This window comes from Protopterus annectens, chromosome 5.part0, assembly GCF_019279795.1.
Source record: "Protopterus annectens isolate FY-2018-M chromosome 5.part0, PAN1.0, whole genome shotgun sequence".
Lineage (NCBI taxonomy): Eukaryota > Metazoa > Chordata > Ceratodontiformes > Protopteridae > Protopterus > Protopterus annectens.
Genome location: NC_056735.1, coordinates 827,700,404 through 827,714,287, shown reverse-complemented (window position 1 = coordinate 827,714,287; position 13,884 = coordinate 827,700,404). Strand labels below are relative to the sequence as shown.

Here is a 13,884-nt window from a genome sequence, read left to right as displayed (position 1 = left end):
AATTATATTCTCATGTTAGGAATTATGTGATACAAGCAGATAGATTAACATGCTTTAAATTATTAGAAAAAAGTGACAGAAGAGAGGCTGCATTTAACACAACAGTGTAAACTGTAAATCCTAAATCAGATTATAAATTCTGGAAGAAAATATGTTTGTTACTTCTGATGTAATGACACTTCAGTAAAGATGCATTCTAGCTATGTTTTATGGTCACTGACCTGAGCAGAAATGATATATTTACCCCAAATGGAAACATGGTACAATTAAGAATGCCAGACTATACCTATACATAGAAGGCTATACATCTTAACAAAAATCTCAAGGAATGACAACATAATATTCTAAACACGGCAAAGACTGCTACCTTTCAGCTTTATTTACCCATCTCAGTGCTGAATTGATTGTAACGTACTGTCACCATTAGCACATGGTGCTCTTCTGATGCCAAATTTACAGAAACTAAAATGTAGTCTGGTCAAGAGATTTCTAAATTATTTTTTTTACATCATATGTAATGGCACATTAATAAAGATATACTATGCAAATGTTCGCTATTGCTGTCTATGAGCAGAAGGCATATACCCACTCTTAAAGCAAGCACTGATGCATCATGCTAGGCTATTATACTGAAATGCATTTAAAGGCACCATTTAGTATTTACATACAGAAGACCGTGGGCAGGATTCAGGAAGGCTTACACGGAGTTTAAGAGTAGTGTAAGCCTCCGTGTAAGCCTCCCGATCCAGGAACAGCCCAAACCTCCGTGTAAGAGACAGCTAACACGTCTCTTACACGGACTGGGCGTGGAAATGCTCAATACCTCATTTGCAGCTCAAAGATATGCAAATGAGGTATTTGAGCGATCCAAGAAGCCTAAACCAGTCCGTGTAATGGACGTGTTAGCTGCAGAAATGTACTCAGCTGACAACTGAGTACATTTCTGCAAAATTGACAACGGAGCTATGTCAGCTCCAAATAAAGGGTGCATATGTTTCATTTAGCATGCCAATGGCCAAATATGTGGCCATTGGCATTAAAAAGTGTTGCAAAAGTATTTTAAATAACTTTTTTTTCGTGGGATTTTCATGTGTAACTGCAGCGCACACCAGCATAAACGGGTGCGCTGCCTAAAACTGAAAACCGAAGCTTATAAGCCCACAATTGTGGGATTTATGTATTACATGGAATGACAATGGAGGGACTAGCAGACCAAAAACAATATGGCCTCCGTGTAGTGGTTGTCAAGGGGGGGAAGCTCCGTGTAAGACATGTAACTAAGCATTACTAGGCAATCCTATGTAAATGAGGGTTACAATACTGAATCACACTGCCACATAGGTAATGAGCACTTTCTGAGTAGTGTAAGAGTTACAGAAGGGGGAGGAACAGAGTAAGAGGTAGGTGACATCACGGGGGGAATGATAGAAATAAATGTATCAGATTGGAGGGCAATGTAAGGTGACAGATGACAGACAGACATCAGGGAGAGAGGTGTGTCCCAACAGAACACTAGGAAAGTCAAGAAATAGAGGGTGCACACTATCCCTACACTCAAACTTTCTTGATATACGTGCATGCGCACGTGTGCGTGTGTGTAAGGCAGGTTCAACATGTGGGAGCGTGTTGCAAACCGTTTACAATGGTTTGCGTGGGCGTGCACGTGTGTAAGGCAGTGTGCGCGCGTTTTACCGTGAATCAGCCAAGTCCACACCGTGTAAGGATGTGTGCGCGCGTGTAAGCAACTGTGAGCATGCTTAACCTGGTGTGCACATTGCTCCCCCTAAGGAAACAAAGAGGAAAAAGGAAACAACTAGATTACAAGGAAGCTGTCAGAGGATACTGCTGGAGTTAATTGGTGATAACAATTGGAAGCAGGCAATTACACAGGCAGACTAGAAGCCCAACCCAGCACTTAAAACACTGCAAACAGCAGTGCAGGGTGCTTCTCACACGAGATACTGCAAGAAAGTAAGCTATCAGAATTGAAAACTGAAAAAAGCTGAACTCAGAGCAGAAATGCTAGGGGCTGCCATAGCTGTTATAATCAGGCATAGGCGAATTGCTGAGGGTGGTGACAATGCAGATGCTGACAGACAACCCAGAGTGAGGAGAAGGAGAAGAGTATACAGGCCCAGGGTCACCTACCATGGGTTACATGAGCTGGAGATAGTAGAGCGCTACAGAGTGGACAGAGACCTTCTGCAGCAAATTGTTGAGCTGTGCAGGCCACGCCTCACACACAGAACCAACAGAGGGGAACCCATCCCAGTGGAAACCAAGGTATGTGTTGGCCTAAGAATACTAGCAACAGGTACCTTCCAGAGACCAACTGGTGATATGATGGGGATATCACAGGCATCAGCCTCCAGGGTACTGCACCAGTTCCTGGATGCCATGTCAGCACATGTCGGTGATCATGTATATTTCCCCAATGCCCGTGAGGTTGTGGCCAGCAATATGCGTCTCTTCCAGCAAATAGCGGGATACCCTGAGGTACTGGGTGCAATAGACTGCACGCACATATGCATCAAAGCACCAGCCGGTGAGCAGGGTAGAGCCTACATTAACCGCAAGGGATTCCCCTCCATCAACTGCCAGGTCGTGTGTGATGCCCAGGGCATAATAATGAATGTGTGTGCTGGCTGCCCTGGGAGCTACCACGATTCCCACATCTGGCATCTGACGCAGCTGTACCAATCATTTGCCAGTGGGGACTTCCCACACGGACACCTAGTGGGGGATGCAGGTTATGCACTTGAGCCGTGGCTGATGACACCCATCAGAAATGCACACACACCTGAACAGGAACGCCATAATGAGGCACACGCACAAACACGTAATGTCATAGAGCGTGTGTTTGGGCTGCTCAAGTCACGGTTCCGGTGTCTGGACACATCTGGTGGAGCCTTGCAGTACACACCAACTACATGTACCCAAATGATCATGATATGTGCTATGCTACATAATATGATCCTGCGGAAACAGCTGCAGCAGGACCAGCATAGGGCTGGGCCAAACATACCCCACCATTGCCAAGGCCACCACAGGCAGAGGGTGACTCGGAGGAGGAACAACCTGACCTTGCCCCAGTAGGCAGAAGGAGGCGTGCCCAGTATGCCCTGGCCTTGGCAAAGAGGCAACGCATAGCACATACACTTGGTCAGTAGGAACACTGGGACTGATACCCGCTCTGACTCACTCATATAGTAACAGGGATGCCTAACATGACACAACCTGCTTCCAAACATGTACAGGGAGTGTAGTATGTGCATCCGACAGAGGCAGCCCTGCAGCACCACCTGAGGCATGAATGCCATGTGTTAAGTAATGTAACACCATGTACCATATGCACACCTGAGGACCCTGACTAACATCCACCCTCACCAATCATAAACCACAAAAACACAAACCCACCTTCATAGGTACCACAAGGGATAGGAACCTAGATGTAATGCTACCCAATGCCAGAAGTATAAACAGCAAGATGCGTGCAGTGTAAACGCACACAGTATAGAGAATGTAGATATCAGTGCTGTAATAGAAAACTGGGTCAAAGCCCACATCAGCACCCTAACACTACCAGGTCACACCTCATACAGTGATGTACATGTGCAAAAACATGGAACAAGCTACAAAACGAGGGTGACTAGCAATAAATGTCATGGATAACCACACCCCATGTTGGTACCACAACAAGAAGCAACATGGATTAGCCATGGTCAAATACCAATGGCTAAAACTGCCTACTACTATATAGCTTGCTGCAGACCACTGTCCTAATAGCAGGAACCGCACCAGGCCTATGTTCATAGGTTCATAGGTTCATACTAGGCTATCTGCCCTAGGGCATATATAAGCCTAGCCCAGAGTTTTGTGGCTACTGCCACCCCTTCAGTTTGAAGGATAATATGCCCATTATTTTGCTGTGCCTCTGTCAAGCAGTGACACTGAGGTTATCCCTGGGGTATACCTGCGATCTCCCATCCATTGGTCAAGATTTCTCTTGCACAAAGCCAGCGAGGTGCTCAGCCTCACATGTACCAGGATGTTGTTCCACAGCATAGGGAGTCTCTGGGTGATGAATCTGTCCCTCCAGCACGTCCTATTAATAGCCGTGTTGAGGTTTAAGTCTCTTGCCCTTGTAGTTCTGATGGATTTAGAGGTTTTGAGGTGAAGCATGTTCATTAATTCCGGGTTGGACATGGCCTTGTATGTCAGGCACAGGTCACCTCTGAGCAGACGGTAAGCGACTGAATAGAGCTGGAGTTCCTTCAGTCGGGCAGCATAAGACATATTTTGAGACCCTTTATCCTTCTGGTGAGGAATTTTTGGGGCCTTTCCAATTGCTGCAGGTGTCGGGTCAGATACATTCCGAATGGGGCATTGTACTCAATCATTGGTCTGATGAGTGATAAGTACAGGGGAACAATGACCTCCCTTGATCTAGATGTGAATCCCTGCATGATCAGGTGGGCAATGTAGAAGGTCTTCCTAACTACTTTGGCAACATGAGTGTCAATCGAAAGGTTACTGTCAACCTGGGTGCCCAGATCCCTGATAACCTCTTCTGTGCTTAGAGGATTGCCACCTATATGGGAACTAGGGGTAACCTTGTTTTTCCCGAAGGGTATGACTATGCATTGTTTAGCGTTTAACTTTAGGCCATGGCTCTGGCACCAGTTATCCGTTTCTATGAGACCCTTCTGAAGGATGTCTGTGTCAGATGGGTTTTCAACTATGGTTCCCAGTTTGCAGTCATCTGCAAACTTTGTCAGCCATAATCCTCCTGTGTTTGCTTGTACTTCTGAAAAGTAGATGCCGAACAAAAGTGGGCCCAGGACTGAGCCCTGTGGGACACCACTTGTGACAGGCTTGGAGTGTGACATGGCGCCAGCAACTCTGACCCTGTGGGTTCTGTCACTTAGCCAGTTTGCAACCCATCTTGTGACGTATGGGTTTACATTTAAGCTGGTGAGTTTTTCAATGATACCTGAGTGGGGTATTGTGTTGAAAGCCTTTGCCAGGTCAAGGTAGGCTGTGTGGACTGCCTTGCCCTCGTCAATGGCCTTGGTGACTGTTTTGAAAAAGTCAACCAAGTTTAAAAGGCATGATCTGCCCTTGACAAAGCCAAACTGGGTTGGATCCAAAGTCTGCAAGTCCCCTATGTCTTCATTTATGAGTTCCATTATGATCCTCTCCATAGCTTTGCAGACCAGGCTTGTCAAGCTGATGGGACGGTAGTTTCTGGGGTCGGTGGAGGCACCTCCTTTGTGAAGTGGGACCACCGTTGCCACGCCACTCCTTGGTGCGTATCCTGAGGTGAGGCTAAGATTAAACAGCTGCCCTAACTGCGGGTTTAATTCCTCATTGAGTTCATGGAGCACACAACCGGGGACACCATCTGGTCCCATGGATGCTGTGTTTTTCGCCTTGGATAGAGCAGTTCTCACCTGAGCATTTGAGATGTTTGGGGGGCTACAATCCTCTGGTATAGATATCTCTCCTTTTGGGGGGGAGGGAGAAATCTGCACTGAACCTGTCAGCCAGTATGTTGGCAATGTCTGTAGGTTCAGTGATGTTTACATCATTTTGAACTAATTCTGAGCATATCTGGGAGTTTCCTCCCAGGTTTCTAACATAGCTAAAAAAGGCCTTATGATTGTCTTTTGAGTCCTTAGCCAGTTTTCTCTCAAAATTTGCCTTGGATGATTTTATGGGAGATCTCAGTTTTTACTTATAATGAGCAGGGGTGTCTTCCCTTCTACGGATTTTGCTCTATCTTGTAGTAGCTCCTTCCTTCTGTTGTAGAGCTTGTTTATGGCTGGGGTCCACCAGACTGGACGCTTGCCTTTGGTACAAAGAGTCTTTGTTTTGTTTGGGATTGCCTGATCCATGCAGTCCTGGAGGTGCTGGTAGAAGGCATTTGTAAGTGATTCAGCGGCTTGGGTAATGGTTTCCGCTGGCTTGGGGGCCTTGAAAGAGACCACACCAGTCTTTAGAAGTGTGAAGTCGGCTTTTGAGAAGTTCTTCACTGTGGTCTTTTTTATCTGGGGTGGGGGCGGGATGTGGACTTCCAGTGAGATTAGTTTATGATCTGATCTCACCAATGATGGGTATACTTCTGGTGTTGAACATTGTGACCCCATGTTCGTGATGATGAGATCTAGTATGTTGTCTCCTCTTGTGGGGATGGTGACTAGTTGTTCCATGGCATTTGAGTTTATGAACTCTAGGAACCTTTGGGCTAGAGTGTTGGGGCTTGAGTAGTGATCCCAGTCTATATTTGGATAGTTGAAATCACCCAGTATGATGGTGTTTGGAGATACATTTATCCACTCCAGTGTTTTCAGGAAAGCTGTGTGAGGTTCCTGAGTTTGAGAGGGTGGCCTGTAACATGCTACAAACTGCAGAGCAGTCTTGCCTACGGTTAATTGCACCTGGATGGTCTCCGATGCATCGTGCGTTGCCACCAACCTTGAGGTGAGGGTGTCCTTGATGAATATGGACACCCACCCTCCTTTCTTGGTGTTGTCCAGATTTTGGGGCCGGAACGCATGATATGAGGTAACACCTGATAGTGCCGGGGTGCTGTCAGGAGCCTTGAACCAGGTTTCAGTCACAGCACAGACATCGATGTTCTCCATACTGAGAAGGGCTTCGAGTGCGTGCATCTTGAGGTTGAGACTTCTGGCATTGAGCAGCATTACCCTTAGTTTTTTTCCTTTTTTGTGTTCTAGGGTGGTAGGTTTAGAATCTGAGCCTTGCCTAAAAAAGGCACAATGGGGGTGGCAAGAGCCTTAGCCAAAATCCGGAAGCCCAGGGGTGACAGGTGCAAGCCGTCCCTTGCGAATCAGCGTGGCTTGTCCAGCATGTCATCCCAGGCAGACAGACATTGGATCCCCTTTGAATAACACCATAGTTTAAGCCAATTATTACAGCTGATCATCTTGTCTCTGTATTGTGGCATCATTCTTGGTGAAGGTAGGATACTGCTCAAGGTCAGGGTCATACCTGCCTGGGCTACATAATCAGAGAGCTCCTCTATGTCTCTTTTCATGTAGTCCAGGGAGGTACATCAGGGAGGTACATCTCAGGTCGTTCACACCAGCATGGACAATGACTGAGTCATACTTGTACTTGCAGTTGAGTGACCTGAGTGCTTGCATTATGTGGTGGATTCCAGCGCCCGATAGGCAGCTTACTGTGACCTTCTCCTTACTCAATCTGGTGAGCGGGACGTCAGTGTGTCTGACTATGGAGTCACCTATGATGACTGTGTCTGGCATTGTGTTTGGCCTTAAGGGCTGTGACTGTTTGGCACACTGACTCTGTGGTCTATGTGTTGCATGTGCTGTGCCCTGTGGAGGCAGTTGTTTGGGTGTCTGCTTTGGTGGCGTCTGCTGTTTTGGTAGATTTCTGATCAGAGCCTCCGAGTATGTCTTTGTGTGTTTATGTGTATGATTTGAAGTTGTGATAGTGCTATGTGAGACTGGGTTTGTGGTGTGTGTGGTTACCTTCTCCTCCTCTCTGGTCTTGCCAGTCCTATGTTGAGAGAGCTCAGCCTCCAGTTTGGCTATATAGTTGCATCTCTCGCATGTATTTGTGTTTTGTGGGAGAAGGAGAGGGTTGTCTGTGTACATGAGGCAATTGTAACATTGCCTCAATATTCCCAGGTTCACCAGCTGAGCAGGAGAGGACACTAGCAACTGATCCCTTGACATGCTAGAAGGAATAGACAAAAAACTGTTGGAATACAGGAAGATATCAAGCCCCCCAAACCACATTATATTGCTTGACTGACAATACCTACACATACACCATAGTTTCATAGTTTCACAGTTTACTACTAGGCTATCTGCCCTAGTGCATTTATAAGCCTAGCCATAGTGATGTGGCTATTGCCACCCCTTATAGTGGTAATAAGTGTACAGAATAGATTCCGAATATTGTGCCTCTGACTTAGTAGTGACACATTATGACCCCCTTACGTAATTGAATAACTTGACTGTGCCTCTGTCTAGTAGTGACACAGGGAGGACCCCTGGGGTAAACCTACAATCTCACATCCAGTTGTCCAGATTTCTCTTGAAGAGAGTCAGTGAGGGACTCTGTCTAACATGAACTGGGATACTCTGCTAGAGTGTGAGAAGCCTCTGAGTTATGACTCTGTCCCTCCAGCATGTCCTATACATGTATGTGCTGAGGTTCAAATCTTTAGCTCTCATGGTTCTGGTGGATTTGGATTGCTTGCAGTGGAGCATGTCCACCAAATCCTGATTGGACATGGTCTTGTATGTCAGGCATAGGTCACCTGTAAGTATGCGGTATGCCACTGAATAAAGCTGGATTTCCTTTAGTCTGGAAGCATATGACATGTGTTGTAGACCCCTGATCTTCTTGGTAAGGTACATTTGGGGTCTCTCCAGCTGTTGCAAGTGCTGGGTGAGGTACATACCAAATGGGGCTTTGTATTCAATCATGGGCCTGATAAGGGAGAAGTATAGTGGTACAATGACCTCCTTTGATCTGGATGGAAAACCCTTCATGATAAGGTGGGCAAGATAGAAAGTCTAACCACTTTGGCAACATGGGTGTCAAACGAGATGTCACTATCTACATGTGTCCCCAGGTGTCTGATTTGTTTTCTGTGCTCAGTGGGTTGCTGTCTATGTATTGATTTGTGGGTACTTTGTTCCTCCCAAAGGGGATGACTACACATCAGTTGCATTCAGTTTCAGGCCATGATTCCGGCACCAGCTATCTGTCTTTGTGACGGCATTCTGTAGGATGTGTGTGCCGGCTGATGTATTCACTATGGTGCCTAGGTTGCAGTCATCTGCAAACTTTGTCAGCCACAACCCTCCTATGTTTGCTTTCACATCTGAAAAGTAAATGCCAAATAAGAGGGGTCCCAGGACAGATCCTTGTGGGACACCACTTGTGACTGGCTTTGAATCTGACAAGGCACCTGCAATGTTGACTTTATGGGTTCCGTTTCTTAGCCATTTTGCAACCTATCCTGTGACATGGTGTTATATTTCAGCTGTTGAGCTTGTCTATGATGCCTGAGTGGGGTATTGTGTCAAAGGCCTTAGCCAAGTGCAGGTAGGCTGTGTGGACCGCATAGCCCTCATCAATGGCCCTACTGACAGTTTCAAAATAGTCAACTAGGTGCAAAAGGCAGGATCTGCCCTGTACAAAGCTGAACTGGGTGGGATCAAGGGTCTGTAGGTCACCAATGTCTCTGTTTAAGAGCTCCATAATGACTCTTCCCATAGCTTTGCAGACAAGGCTGGTTAAGCTTGTGTGGTGGTAGTTGCCAGGGTCTGTGGAGGCATCTCCTTTGTGGAGTGGGACCACTGTTGCTGTATGCCAGTGTTCAGGTACATATCCTGTAGCAAGGCTAAGGTTAAATAGCATTTGTATATACGGGTTTAGCTCCTTCTGGAGTTCACATAGCATGCAACTGGGGATACCATCAGGTCCCATTGATGCTGTGTACTTGTCTTTGCTGAGTGCGGCTCTCACATGGACATCCGAGATGACAGTGAGGTTACATTCAGCTGTGATAACTATCTTCTTTTGGGGGTGAGGGAGGGGAAAATTGCACTGAACCTGTCTGCCAGAATGTTGCCAATATCTGTCAGGTCACTGAAATATATGTTGTTGTGTACCAACTCTGAGCATATCTGAGGGTTCCCACCCAGGTTTCTGACATAACTGAAGAAGGCAGTGTGGTTATCTTCATTGTCTTTGGTGATTTATGTCTCCAAGTTGACCTTGGATGTCTTTATGAGAGAATGTAGCTTTTACTAGTGCTGATCACAGCTGCCTTCCCTTTAGGAGATGTAGCTCTGTCTTGCATTAGTATCCTTCATCTGTTATACAGTTTGTTTATGGCTGGGGTCCACCAGACAGGCCACTTTCCCTTGGTGGAGAGGGTCTTGTTTTTATTTGTGATTGCATGGTCCATGCTTTCTTGGAGATGTCCGTAGAAAGCGTCTGTGAAGGAGTCACCATTGTGTGTTGTGGTTTCCACTGGCCCAGTGGGCTGAACGGATACCATCTCAGTCTGAAGAAGTGTGAAGTCAGCTTTTGAGATGTTTGTCACTATACTCTTTGTATTATACTAGCACTGACACAAGTGTAGACAATTTCCCAGAATCCATCAAACAAAATGGACATGCAAAATGTAACACTTCCACAAGAGGGGTAAGCATACTGGATGTGATAATCAGAAATATGTGTACTGGATGTCAAGATGAGAAGTGTATCCCTCACTGGTAAGACCAGACCATAGAGTAATCACACTGTAGTTACACATCCCGACCCCAGTCCCTGGCCAGATTACCACAGTGAAACACATGTATAAAGCATAGCTTGCACCCCTACAAACCAATGTGGAATCCATGAAAAGCCCTGTGCAGGTCCAGAATATGGGACACACTGCAGAACATGTTATACAGGCATACCATGAACACAGCCAAGAGTGCTTGGAGTCTGCAATCACAAACAACAAGACACAATGCCATACACCCAGGCATCTGGCATGCTGGACTCCAGCAATTACTAAACCATTGAAGAGAATGAGGAAGCTACCACATGATAGATCAAACATGAAGTAATCAGTGATCACTAGTATGGCAATAAAATGTGTCCACACATACAATCCACTAAGGCCAGGCAAAACAAGTAGAATCTGTGAATCCAGTGGCAATGTGACACCTGTCCCAAGTACACACACAACAACAACTCACCCCAATAAATACAAATGTATGTGATAGATGCAACCAGGTAGCCAAACCGAGCCTGAGCACCCGCAAATCAGTACTGTCAAAACTAGTCAGGAGGACAAGGTAACCACATACACCACAAACCCAGTCCCACATAGACCTACAACGACTGTAAACCAAACACATAAACACAAAAACATTCCCAGAGGCCCTAATTACAAACACACAACACCAACACAAGCCTCCAAAGCAGACACCCAATAAAACAACCTCCAGACATAGCACATGTAACACATAGTACACAAAGCTGGTGTGCCAAACAGTCACAGGACAGAAGGAGAAACAACATGCCTGATACAGTTGTAATAGGTGACTCCATAGTGAGACATGCTGCTGTCCCAGGGATGGCTTGCACCTGTTACCCATGAGCGTCTGGATATTGCCTAAGGCTTTTGCAACCTACAGAGATCCTTTCGTAGGCAAGGCCGAAAAGACCAACCCACCACCATAGAAAACAAAACTGGAAAGAAACAGAAGGGTAATGCTGATCAATGCCAGATGTGTAAACCTCAATATGCATGCTCCTGAGGCCCTCCCCAGTATGGAGAACATTGATGTCTGTCCAGTGATAGAAACCTGCTGCAAGCCTCGTGACAGCACACCAGCACTACCAGGTAATACCACATATCATGTGTTATGGCCACAAAACCTGTAACAAAACATAAAAGGAGGGTGAGTATCCATATTCAGCACAGACAGCCATACGTCCAGTTAACTGACAATGCTTATGTCATTGCAGTCCACCCATGTGCAACTAACTGTAGGCAAGACTGCTGTACAGTCTGTAGCATGCTACAGACCACACTCTCACACACAGGAACCCCACCCCACTGTCCTGAAGACAGTGGACAGTATGAATGTACCACCAAATACAAAACAAGGTACACACAAATTACCACATAGGTGGTAAACCATTATGTGTGGAAGGAGTAATCAGGGACCTAGTGACACAAGTGGACAGTCACCTGTTATGTGACAGTCACATCGCCAATTTGTCTAGGAAGACTGTCTATATTGGACACTGTATCATGAAAGGATTCACATCTACGTCAACAAAGGTCATTGTGCCCCTATACTGTTCCCCTATCAGACCATATTGTAATACAATGCCTCATTTGGGATGTACATTACCTGGCACCTGCAGCAGTTAGAAAGACCTCAAAGGTACCTCAGCAAGAGTCAGAAAGGGTCCCAAATATATCACATATGCTGCCTGGCTGTAGACACCACAGCTGAATGCAGTCACATACTGCCTACACAGAGGCATTGTATGTCTGTTGTACAAGTCCATGTCCAACACAGAAGTAATGGACATGCTCCACCCCAGAAAACTCAAAGCCATCGGAGCTGTGTGAGTCAGAGATGTCAACCTTAACACATAATCAAATAGGATGTGCTGGAGGGACAGATACCTAACCCTGAGTCTCTCCACACCCTGGAACAGAATACCACTACATGTTAGGCAGAGCCCCTCACTGACACTCTTCAACAGGAAGTTAGCAAAATGGATGGATAATTGTAGATGTACACTGGGGGTCTTTACTGTGTCATGTCCAGACAGAGGCACAGCTAAGTAAATCATAAATGGCCATAATATTCACATAGCAAGGGGTGGCAAAAGCCACACACACTGTGGCTAGGCTTACAAATGCCCTAGGGTGGATAGCCTAGTATGAACCTATGAACCTATTATGATACAAATTGTACAGGACACTAAGGATAACCCCAAGGCTGCTGCAACTGATGGTAGTAAGCGTGTTGTGAATTCCTGGATATGCTCTGGATCACACAAATATTACAAACAACATACCAAACACACACACGTATTGCCAACATACATCCTGACAGGTGCAGTGCAAACCCCCCCCTCATAATGCCAAATATCTTTCCCAGCAGACTGCTGCCTCCCTGACATTATGTCAGCCTTACCACAGGATATGTACCCAAAGAGCAGTGTACAACAACAGTGGTTGTTCTCAAGAAAGGTGTCGCCTGAATGGATACTAAAAACCACCACAGAATCCTGAGAAGCTTGGTCTGCACAGCTATGGAAAGGATCAGCATGTACCGCAGACATAACGATATTGGGGATCTATTGACACCCGACCCTACCCAGTGTGGGTTTATGAAGTGCAGACCCCGCCCCTAAACATGTGTGACTCAGTTGAAACAGTAATTGAGGTCACTGATGAGGGCAATGTGGTCCACACAGTGTAGCTGGACCTTGCAAAGCCTTCCATACAATACCCTACGTGTTCAATATAGATATGCTCACCAGCTTATATATACACCCCAATGTCACTAGAGGGGTTGCAAACCAGACCAACGACAGAACTGACATGGTCAGACATGCTGCAGCCATGTCAGACTACAAACCACATATAACAGGTATCCCACAAAGCTTGGTCCTGGGACCTTCCCGTCTGGTATATATGCCCCATAGGTACAGGCCAACATGTAAGGACTGTGCCTGAACATGTTTGCAGAGGACTACAAACCGCCTAACATATCTGACACTCCAGCTGACACAAGCATCCCACAAAGGGCCACATAGAAACAGACAACCGGTGCCATAGCCATGTCAGCATGTTAAATGGAGAAAACTGTATAGTCAACCTCTGTGGATATACAGTAAGTGACCACCAATTACCACATAGGTGTTAACCCATTACATACTTAACATGTAATGACAGACCTGGGTACACAAGGTGATAGATATCCTGCATTGGACAAACATGTGGCTGTAGTGTTAACAGAAACAATCCATATACCAACCTAATCATGAAGGTTATGACATCTAGATAAGGGGAGGTCATTGTGGTTCTGCAGTTATCCTTCATCAGCGTTACAAATGACCACAACAGCCCCTGTGGGGTGTACCTCAGCAGACACCACCATCAACTGTAAAGTCCACAACAGTACCTCACCAGGAGTATCAAAGAGCTTGAACACATGTAATGTGTTGCCTGATTAAACAGAGTGCAACTCCACACACTGCCATGCTGGCCACCCAGACGCAAGCTGTGCCTGATGTAGAAAGCCATGTCCAAGCTGGAATCAATGAACATGCTGCACCTTGTACAATCTG

The 13,884-nt window shown here is 46.0% G+C and overlaps 1 protein-coding gene across 1 annotated transcript in view; it reads right to left on the bottom strand.

The window, feature by feature from the left end:
- The window catches only part of LOC122802847 (coagulation factor VII-like), a 366,027-nt gene that overhangs the window by 133,572 nt on the left and 218,571 nt on the right, over positions 1 to 13,884 (bottom strand). The gene's annotated exons all lie outside the window — the stretch shown is intronic.